We start from the raw sequence: 12,420 nt of genomic DNA on the forward strand, positions 1-12,420 counted from the left end.
ACAGACATCTTCTTTTTCTTTTCCTAAAGTGTTTTTCTTTGCATTGCCTTCAGCCAAATGACGATGTCACATTATTTGTTATAAAAGGCTGTCGTATGTATGCGGCTATAGTAGGGGTTTAGGGAGTTTCTCACAGAAACAGGAGTCCTTGAACCTAACGGTGGAGTCTCTCTCGGTCAGGTCCCACTTGCCTTGACCCCTAGGGCGGGTCTTGCGGAGAGGGCTCACCTCCCTAGCCTCACAGGAGAGTCACCCCCTTGGGGAGAAGGAATGGATATCTGTGATTCGTCCCACCCCTCAAGGACAATCCCCTCAGACTTCAACCCTTCATCTTTTCCAACTCTTTGCTAAAACGTTCCACATTCCTTTTTTCCACATTTACTAAAACGGTTTTGGCCTCCCCGTAAAGAGCATAGTTTGGCAAGGGGACTCCGTGTCACCTGAGCACGTGTCTCCATTTCTGGGCTTTCGTGTAGCACATAAATGCATTTGTGCAGTTGTAGTCTTTTGTGTCAACTTGCTTGACATGAAAACAATGGTTTTCTAAAGAAACCCTAGTGGTGTTCCGATGACATTGAGTCACTCATTTGATTGCCCTAAAACATACCACAAACAAGAACATTGGCCTTGCCACCTGCTAAAGACCATAAATGTATGTCAGATTTCCACTCCACATAGCGTGCCTTCTTTGGCAATTTACTTTGGGCCCCCACTCTTGCAAACGAGCTCTGGCCTTTTTGATTAGGCCAGCAAATTTTTTTAAATCAACCCTCTCAGTCCACCATGAATGCCCAACCCACCATTTTGACATGCTCATGATATGCAGGAATGACCACACTGTTTAAGCATGATTCGTTTCACACAGAGAGGTGGATTCGAGAGGTGTGAGCCTTCTTAAAACAGAATCTTAGCAGAGCATTAGGTCATTGGCTGCCTAACAGGAGGTAGATGAATATGGGCTGGACAGGCTTTTGTCCCCTGCCTCTACCCATGGAGTCTTTAACAATGTTAAAACCAATGGCTCCCTGCTCTCCCAGGTGGGATAATAACAGGCTCCCTGCTGCGTCCCTTGCCCTCAGCTGTGCCCCAGGCCTTTGCTCAGTTTACTCGTCTCTAGAAACGGGCCTACTGGTCAGAGTTCATACCATGCCATGGTATGGGAGAGGCAAAGAGTCTTGACATAGCATTCACATCCGGCAAAGTGAGGCTCTGTAAAAAACGAAAGCTGACCCTGTAGATCGCTTTTGCGCAATCAACCGTGTAATAAGCATGTTGACACAGCATGTCAGGGTGTTGCTAGGTCTGGAAAAGCTCCTGGGCTACACAAATGTCGGGACTGGCAGGACTCGGGGCTAGCTAGCCTTTTGGTTGTAGCCCTTGAGCTTCGATCGGGGCACCAACCAAAAAACCCGGGGCTAATACTCTCTAGGACGCCCTCTAACAACGCCTCTGGGTGAAACCAAGGAGGTAGGGGCAACATAGTGGCGGGGACAGTGGGGGAATATCAGCACTTTACACGTGTGCCTCCAACTTGATGGTATTCTCAAGTATCCCATTCTCTCCTCTCTTCCTCCTCAGCATCAAGTTAAAACAGTTTTTTGCCAGAGCAGGAGCGATAGTGCCGGTTGCCATGATGCTTTGCTTGGCAACCATGCATGTAGCTCAACCGGCACTGTCCATTGCATGAATGGCGCACCATGCCATAGAGAGCCAGTCACACCATGGCTCAAAATACTTCGGAGGCACACACACCTTCTTCGTTGGAATATGTGCTGCTCACTCATTGTCAGCTCCTGGATTGGTAAATAGTAACATCTACCCTTCACATCACTGCCTCATCTCTTGTGTGGTCTGAGCAGTTCTGCTAGGCCTGGTTTTTGAATGTGCGTTCTGCTGCTTGCAGTTTTGCTTTCATTAGAAACCAAGGACATAAGTCATATACAGCCAGGCATCAAAAGGAACCGCCTGGGATTGCTGATGTTTAAGAATTCATCAAACTAGCGTTTTCCAGACAGCAGAAATAGGTAACTAGGTTACACAGGGAAGGAAGATTGCTTGGTGATCCAAATAATATGCAGCTCCTAGCCGTGAGAGCTCTAAATGCAGCCTCCAGCCATGCACATCCAAGTGGCGTTAGCTTTTGAAACCATTTTAGAAAGCAGAAGTCATCAACCACATGTTTCCAGAGAGAACATTGCCTGTAGCAGTTGCACATAAAAGGTAATTCAACGCAGTGACTGCTGCGGCTGATTGTGTCATGAATCAAAGGGCACAGTGAACTGCTGGAGTGGGGCTCAAACCACCATTCACCAGGGGATCAGCCGTCGCTGTGCTCACAAAGAAACGAGAGAACTATGTAGAAGTTCCCTTCTCCTGGATCTATTGATGTAACTGGGTACCACTTCCGAAATTAGCCTAATTCTGGAACACTTGCAGGACCTCCGCAATTCTTAGTATGCCAGTAGGTTGCATCTTGGGAGATGTAGTTTTTGCTTCCATGGTATTCTGCATGACAGAATCAGGAACGTTGAAAATGATTAATGCTGTCCCAGGTCTTGAAGTGGATCAGCACACTGCAATGTCGGAAAGTAGTCTTTGGCTGCATACTTGGTTGCATTACAGTATCAAGAATGGCCACAACGCATGTTCCAGGTCTCAGGGAGACCCGAATCATGGATTGTGAGGGAGATAGTGCTGAAAAGGCCATATGTTTGTTCCAGCCTATGCTTCTATTTCACTGCATGAAATAAAGGACATATATGTGCATGCCTACACTTTTATTTCACTGCATCCCTGCATGGATTGAAGGCCATCCATGAGCATGCCTATACTTTATCTCACTGCATCGCAGCATGGGATATCCCATCGTATCTTACTGCATCAATGACTGCAATAAAAACCACTCCAAGTATTCAATACCTTTCTCACTGCATGGAGTAAAGAACATCTCAAGGCATTCCATCTCTTGAATCTCACTGCATCACTGAATGGACTAACACACTTTCCCGTGCATTCTATTCACTTTATGTCACTGCATCACTGCATGGGATAACCTATCCCATCGTATCTCACTGCATCAATGACTGCAATGAAAATAACCCAAGCATTCAATACATTCTTTCTCACTACATCACTGCATGGAGTAAAGCATATCTCAATGCATTCCATCTCTTATATTCACTGCATCACTGCATAGACTAACACACATCCCCACGCTATCCACTTTATGTCACTGCATCACGGCATGGGATAAAATATCCCATCGTATCTCACTGCATCAATGAGTGCAATGAAAATAACCCAAGCATTCAATACCTTCTTTCTCACTACATCACTGCATGGAGTAAAGAGCATCTCAAGGCATTCCATCTCTTATATCTCACTGCATCACTGCATTGACTAACACACAACCTCATGCATTCTATCCACTTTACATCACTGTCTCGCTGCATGGGATAACCAATTCCATTGTATCTCACTGCATCAATGGCTGCAATAAAAACCACCCCAAGCATTCAATACCTTTCTCACTGCATCACTGCATGGCGTAAAGGACATTTCATGGCATTCCATCTCTTTTATCTCACTGCCTCACTGCATGGACTAACACAAATCCATGGGTATTCTATCCACTTTACATCACTGCATCGATGCATGGAATAATCAATCCCATCGTATCTCACTGCATCAATGACTGCAATAAAAATCACCCCAAGTATTCAATACCTTCTTTCTCACTGCATTACTGCATGGAGTAAAGAATATCTCAAGTCATTCAATCTCCTGTATTCACTGCATCACTGCATGGACTACCACACATCCCCACGCTATCCACTTTTTGTCACTGCATCACTGCATGGGGTAATCGATCCAATCTTATCTCACTGCATCAATGACTGCAATAAATACCACCTCAAGCATTCAATACCTTCTTTCTCACTGCATCACTGCAAGGAGTGAATAACATATCTAGGCATTCCATCTCTTATATCTCACTTCATGGACTAACACACATCCCCATGCATTCTATCCACTTTATGTCACTGCCTCGCTGCATGGAATAACGAATCCATCGTATTTCACTGCATCAATGACTGCAATAAAAACCACCCCAAGCATTCAATACCTTATTTTTCCCTGCATCACTGCATGAAGTAAAGAACATCTCTAGGCATTCAATCTCTTATATCTCACTGCATGGACCAACACACATCCTGATGCCTTCTATCCACTTTATGTCACTGCATCGCTGCATGGGATAACTAATCCCATCGTATCTCACTGAAATAAAAACCACCCCAAACATTCAACACCTTCTTTCTCACTGCCTCACTGTTTGGAGTAAAGAATATCTCAAGGCATTTTGTCTCATATATCTCACTGCATCACTGCATGGACTAACACACAAGCCCACGCTATCACTTTATGTCACTGCATCACTGCATGGGATAACCTATCCCATCATATCTAACTGCATCAATGACTGCAATTAAAACCACCACAAGCATTCAATACCTTCTTTCTCACTACATGACTGCATGGAGTAAAGCATATTTCAATGCATTCCATCTCTTATATTCACTGCATCACTGCATAGACTAACACACATCCCCACGCTATCCACTTTATGTCACTGCATCACGGCATGGGATAACCTATCCCATCGTATCTCACTGCATCAATGACTGCAATGAAAATAACCCAAGCATTCAATACCTTCTTTCTCACTACATCACTGCATGGAGTAAAGCATATCTCAATGCATTCCATCTCTTATATTCACTGCATTACTGCATAGTCTAACACACATCCCCACGCTATCCACTTTATGTCACTGCATCACGGCATGGGATAACCTATCCCATCATATCTCACTGCATAAATGACTGCAATGAAAATAACCCAAGCATTCAATACCTTCTTTCTCACTACATCACTGCATGGAGTAAAGAGCATCTCAGGGCATTCCATCTCTTATATCTCACTGCATCACTGCATTGACTAACACACAACCTCATACATTATATCCACTTTACATCACTGTCTCGCTGCATGGGATAACCAATTCCATTGTATCTCACTGCATCAATGACTGCAATAAAAACCACCCCAAGCATTCAATACCTTTCTCACTGCATCACTGCATGGCGTAAAGGACATTTCATGGCATTCCATCTCTTATATCTCACTGCATCACTGCATGGACTAACACACATTCGCATGCATTCTATCCACTTTATGTCACTGTATCACTGCATGGGATAAACTATCCCATTGTATCTCACTGCAGCAATGACTGCAATGAAAATGAACCCAAGCATTCAATACCTTCTTTCTCACCGCATCACTGCATTGAGTAAAGAACATCTAAAGGCATTCCATCTCTTTTATCTCACTGCCTCACTGCATGGACTAACACAAATCCATGGGTATTCTATCCACTTTACGTCACTGCATCGTTGCATGGAATAATCAATCCCATCGTATCACACTGCATCAATGACTGCAATAAAAATCACCCCAAGTATTCAATACTTTCTTTCTCACTGCATTACTGCATGGAGTAAAGAATATCTCAAGGCATTCCATCTCCTGTATTCACTGCATCACTGCATGGACTAACACACATCCCCACGCTATCCACTTTTTGTCACTGCATCACTGCATGGGGTAATCTATCCAATCTTACCTCACTGCATCAATGACTACAATAAAAACCACCTCACGCATTCAATACCTTCTTTCTCACTGCATAACTGCAAGGAGTGAATAACATCTCTAGGCATTCCATCTCTTATATCTCACTTCATGGACTAACACACATCCCCATGCATTCTATCCACTTTATGTCACTGCCTCGCTGCATTGAATAACCAATCCCATCATATTTCACATCATCAATGACTGCAATAAAAACCACCCCAAGCATTCAATACCTTCTTTTTCCTTGCATCACTGCATGAAGTAAAGAACATCTCTAGGCATTCAATCTCTTATATCTCACTGTATGGACTAACACACATCCCAATGCATTCTATCCACTTTATGTCACTGCATCGCTGCATGGGATAACTAATCCCATCGTATCTCACTGAAATCAAAACCACCCCAAACATTCAACACTCCTTTCTGACTGCCTCACTGCTTGGAGTAAAGAATAACTCAAGGCATTCTGTCTCATATATCTCACTGCATCACTTCATGGACTAACACACATGCCCACACTATCCACTTTATGTCACTGCATCACTGCATGGGATAACCTATCCCATCATATCTAACTGCATCAATGACTGCAATTAAAACCACCCCAAGCATTCAATACCTTCTTTCTCACTGCATCACTGCATGGAGTAAAGAACATCTCAAGGCATTCCATCTCTTATATCTCACTGCATCATTACATTGACTAACACACAACCTCATGCATTCTATCCACTTTACATCACTGCTTCACTTGTCACTCTCCGGGTGGTACTCCTGGTGAATCTTTAGAGACCTGACCGGACTTGATAGTAGAGTCCTTAGTTAGACCTAAACCAGGGCCTCCTCTCTGTTGAGGGAAAAAACTCTTTTTAGTGATATGCCCCCAGACTGTTCAGTATTGACCGTCAAGTGAGGCCGATCGCTCAAAAGTGCAGATACACACACCGCTATGAACACCAGCTGTAAAGAAAACACAACATTTTAGTATCAGGTGAGGACAACAGGTGAAACACTGTTTAAGTTGACTAAGTAATGCCTGAACTAAATAGCAGCTAATTCTTCCTCTAGGTAACCTGACCCTGGGGAAAGAGTGGACAGATTGACTATGTTTTGAGTATAAGTATGGGCGGAACAAAATCAAGGAGGAAAAAAGGTATCTGATAATGAGGGTCACCGTGTTGTAAAGACAGGTAGTTTATAAAGGCAAGAAAGTCCACAACCTCTGGTACAAAATAATAAATAGGAAGTGTTAGTATGGGTACTAACCCCGACGGCACGCGGAACACACTAGGGCCGGGGTGGTGCACGTCCCTGCAAAGCATCCCCGGGTGCACTTGCAGTAAGATGCTGAATCCAAAGGGTTTGAATCTACAAAAACTAAAGTTCAGTGGACACAAGTATGCTTGTAGGCATGGGAAGATGTGGGTACAAAAATTAGTAAGGCCTTGCACATGTTGTAGCCAGATGGATCCTGTAGAGCCTCAGAGGAGAAAAGGTTGATTGCGTGCGACTAGGTAGTGCTGCAAAGTTTGCTTTCTTGTTAATCAGATATCAAATTCCAAGAAGAAGGGAAGGACAGTGGGTGGTGAAGGCATGGCATGACAGATACACGATAGTCATGAACGGCACAAGTGAATTCCCCAAAGAGGGCCCCTAAAATGCAGAGAAGGCGTAACGATTGTGCAGTTGCAGGCTTATCTGCTCACGCCAGAAATGTGTCTTTCGCACGAAGGAGGGATGGGGGGGGAGATTACGTGACTAACTGCTAATGCTTATGCAAACTCCTTTTCTGTGCATGTGCAAGAGATTGGAACCAATGATATTTGAAAATATATATAAACCATGCAGACCTAATGCTTATCAGCTCACTTCCCCGTTCACTCAAGGACCCTGAAGTCCGTCCCTTTCTCGAAAGATTGACAAATAAACCTTTGCTACTTGACCAACCGTCTGAGTCCTTTTTATGGAGTGTGGTCCCCTTTGAAGGAAGTGGGGTGAGCAAAAGAGTACCCCCATTTACTGGCGACCGCGAAGGGACCCAAAGGTGTGGCAGCCCTTCACTAGGTGAGGCCTTCCAGGGCGAGGCTGGAGGGGTAACGGTATCGGGACCCCAATGAATGAAGAAGCAACATTGACTGCACAAACACATTACTCTTCCTCCGCCAGCCCCGCCGGACGACAGGACAGCAGGCTGCCGCCCTTTGGGTCCAGCAGACTTCGAGGCAAAGACCCCACACAAGGTGAGTGATTTAGGCGGAACAGTTGGTAAGGCCGTTGGTACAAGCGTATCAGTTTTATGGTACGTACTATTGATGAGGTCTGTTTTGAATACTGAAAGGAAGGATGGATGTTTGATGTAAAGGACCGGTCTGGATGTAGAAGTTACAAGTGAAACAAAAGTCATGGGGAATTTGTTGTCAAGTTTGTTAAGGATTTCAATCAGGTGACACACACCTTGTATTTTGTATTTGCATTTTGTTTATTTATCTAGCGCGCCTGGCCCAAAGGCATCTGGGTGCATGTCATAAGATACATGTTACTGAAAAGTAGTTTACATACATGGCATAAATGAAAGTACATTGCAGTCATAAGATACATGATACAGAAAGGTAGTTTACATACATGGCATAAATGAAAGTATATTGCAGTGAGGTATGTTTACAGGCATATGAAGGTGAAAGTACAGAAAGTTATGTACAGGCATGATAGCTATTGTACAGATACAGTGATATGTGGGTAGGCTAATGATACAATGACGTTTATCAGTTACATACAAGTGGATACAAGGTAAAGTCCTGATGCGGGTCAGTCATAAGAAGCCACAGGGTACAGTGACAGGATGTCTCAAATGTGTACCTTATCTCAAATGTGTGAAACCTTAGTCTCAGCCTAGTATGTAGTGCACAACTGAAATGCCTTTCTCTTTATTTTATGTGGACTCAATTTGAGATGGTACACAACTCGTATCACACCCCCTTTTCCAAATACCACAGGTCACAATGGGCCATGAACCAGGCCGGTTGAGGAAAATACAATATTTATTTATTTTAAAAATTCAAAGAAATCATGCAGTTTTTATATGGGGCAGCAATCACCAATGGGGTGATAATTACAATAAAAATGAAGCAATGCACTTAATTGACCTTCTCCTAGAATATATACAAAGCACAAGTTAATAGGAGCACTTTTTGAATTAGGATAGATAGCACCCAAGTTAAGGCCCCCGCTGCAATGTTCCCTCAACCCACAAGTAATCAAATTCGGGATAGAAAGAAGCAGCAGGTAGTCAGGAATAAGAGGCACTAAACAGAATCAAAATCCGACCTTCCCTCATACAATAAGAGGCAAAGGTGTAAAATAAGATTCGAATTTTACAAATAATTACTTAATGTGTGGTCAAACTATGATCGACATTATGTTTTATCACAATAGCATGTGTGTTGTATCACTGGCAACCACAAGGCAATGGACCAGAAAAAGGTATACTATTCAAAAATGAGTGGAAAGTTTAGAGCATGCTGCAGCCAAATGACACGTTGGAAAACTTGCAATTTACCTAAATCCCGTTTAAAAATGACACAAACGAATTTGAGGAAAAACGGGTGAAATACTTGGATTCTCAATGCGGTTTTTGGGTTGGGGGATGGATGTATATCGCAGGGAAGGTATAGAGGTGGAAATAGGTCTCTAGCTTGTGGATTGAGGGAGATTTGGAAGGTAGAGTGAGGTTCATTTTAGGAAAATAGAGCAGTGAAAAAGAGAATCAGTTTTAAAATGAAAGACACATTTTACTTAAACTAAATTTAATGGCTAAATAAAGAGGAACGCCACCCGTGAATATCAAAGTTACGCTGCAGGTGTAACCCTTCATGCAGTGTACCCCCTTTTCTAATGGGAAAAATAATTTATTTAATCAAAATATAGTTAATGACTTATGATCTATGTAGAACAAAAGGAAAATGGAAAGTGGCGCTAGCACTGGGAAATTCAACGGCAGGGTGTGTGGAGAGTTCTGACGGGTTTAACGGGTTGCCGGGATAGGGATGGTGTTGCTTGGAGAGTGAAGCAGGGACGGACGGGTCAAAGATGGGGTGGACTATGTGTTGTGGGTTGTGGGATGCTCACGGTCCACGCTTGGGTTTGGGAATTTTGGAGCAGTCAGCAGGGTTTTGGTCACTGCACCGCTCGGGTCGCCGGGTGGCGAACTCTCTTGGCAGAGAGGCGGCTGGGAAATGTGGGACACTGGAGGGCACAGGTGGTGATAGCAAAACAAAAGAGTTGATGGCTGGAAGGTTTAGAATACATCTTGACCTCTGGCATTGCTCTGGGCAACCCTCCAGACCATCGTTCTTCTCTTGCCAAGCCATTACAAAAGGGGAAAAACCATATGCAAATCAGGCTTGGTCCCACCCCCAAAGGGGTAGTCCAGCTCGAACTGCTAGGTCACATCCCTTTTGCACAAGACCACAAGCATCCCCCGACATGTTTCAGCCTTGTTGGGCGTCATCAGTGAGGAGTAGCTTGGGTTTCTAGGCCCAGCAGGCAAGGGACCCAAGTCTGGGCATACCCTTCCCACTCGGGGTGACAATAGCAAAACAAAAGAGTTGATGGCTGGAAGGTTTAGGGCACAGGTGGTGGACAGGCCGGTCTGGTCCCGGGATGCTAAGGTTCCACGGCCTGCCCCCCTCTCTTCTTCTTTTTTTAATGGGATTTTTTTAGTGGGATTTTCTTAATCTAGGCCTTTGCAGGAGTAGAGTCAGCTATGCTTTGGCCTGGCAGTGAAATCTGGTCAGCTTTGTTGTAGCTGTAGTCATTTTATTTTACACAACAGTCTGTACAAGGCAAAAGTCTTCATGAAATTGACATATGTATAGAAAGCTATATTTTTCTTTTCAAGCAGTGATTTTTGACACTTTGTAGTAAAATGTATGCGTTTCCTGTGTAGCTGAAGGAAAGCTTTTGTTGATCTTCTCAGGTTTGGCTGGCACAGTCTGTATTTCAGGAATAAGACTCTTCTGATGCGGCACAATGTGAATATGGCTAGGCATGACAGGGTCTTTTTGATAAAGGTAGTGTTATGAAAAACATGGACAAATAGCATCAGAGCAGCATCATTTTAAAGGTGAAATATTCAAAGGTGTTGGGAATTTTATCATATTGTAGGTACTGGATACCAGAATTCTCAGTAATAGCTAAGCCCCTGTTAAAAACATTGAAGGATGAGAAACACCACGTACCCTTCGAATGGAACAAAGAGATGGAAGAGGGGTATGTGGTGTTGAAGAGCACCTTATGTAACGCACCAGCTCTGGGGACACCCGATTATTGGAAAATGTTTTATTTATTTGTGGATGAGGTGGATGTGTGTTCTGTGTCTGTATTAACCCAAGAACAAGGTGGTAGGCAAAGGCCTTGTGCCTACTTCTTGACTGGATTGGATGCAATTGCCCGAGGATTACCGCCATGTATGAGAGCAGTGGCAGCGGCAGGCCTGGCTCTCAAGCAAAGCACTGGAATAATTCTAGGGAATGATGTCATTGTTAAAGTACCACATGCTGTATATGTATTATTAAATAGGACTCAGACCCAACACCTCATGGCTGCCAGATTGACGCAGTACGAGATGTACCTATTTAGCAGGAATGTCAAGATCGAATGATGCAATGTGTTAAATCCAGTATCTCTGTTACCAGGGGAAGCAAATGGGGATGAAGTAATGCATGATTTTGTGATTAGAGCGGAAGAAAGCACCAAGGGAAGAATTGATTTACAGGACAGGCCTTTAAAGGAAGAGGACGGTGTGTTATTCTGTGATGGGTCTTGCTATAAATTGGATTCATGGTTGCAAAATATGCCCCAGAAAATTGTACAAACAATGAAGTAGGACAATATATGTGTGAAACAGTAGAGGAGGGGTTGGATGTCGTATATGGAACACCCTTCAATGTATGAATTTAAGAATATGGATTCCGTGGTGAACTCCCCAAATGACACCAATATTACTTATGTATAGAGTAAAGATAGGCATGAGCATGATGGTCATGAAGGTGAAGAGTATAGTAGGAATGCGTATATATACGTTTAATGAATACAACACAAAAAGCGTTTAATTTGTAGAAATGTTGGATATGCAGTCATGTTCCCTGCCATGTGGGGGATAGAATAACTATGTATGCTTATGTGGTACCAGAAGTTGACAGGTGTATTTTGCTTTCGATGAGGGTTCTTTCACTAGACAGGTATATGCCGAATAGTTCCAGGTGCTTTCCAAAGAAATGGTCGGAGATATCAGAAGGTATAGTTCATAAAATGAAACAGGAGGGAGTAACCTACTTGTAGGTCAGGTAAGGATAGAGACATTACCTCCACCCCCTACACAATATCCGAGACAATCCACCATGAGGACGGGGTCGGGGATAGTTGGTGGATGAAGTTACTGAAAGATCTTGGCTGGAAGTTGCTAACCCCAATACTGGTAGTGATAGGATTAGTCCTGGTTTGCTGCCTGTGCATAGTGATAGGATTAGTCCTGGTTTGCTGCCTGTGCATACAATGTTCTCCAATGCTTATTGGAGGTTGTATGGATTGCTGTAGCAGGACAGCCCGCAAGGTACAGGATACCCCCTCTCATCAGGAAAAGGAGCATTTGCGGACAATGTGGTTAAAGGAAATGGAGGATTTGAATAAGATTGATGTATAATCTTGCTCAACATG

Source organism: Ambystoma mexicanum, chromosome 1p, assembly GCF_040938575.1.
Source record: "Ambystoma mexicanum isolate Mex_15411 chromosome 1p, UKY_AmexF1_1, whole genome shotgun sequence".
Taxonomy (NCBI): domain Eukaryota; kingdom Metazoa; phylum Chordata; class Amphibia; order Caudata; family Ambystomatidae; genus Ambystoma; species Ambystoma mexicanum.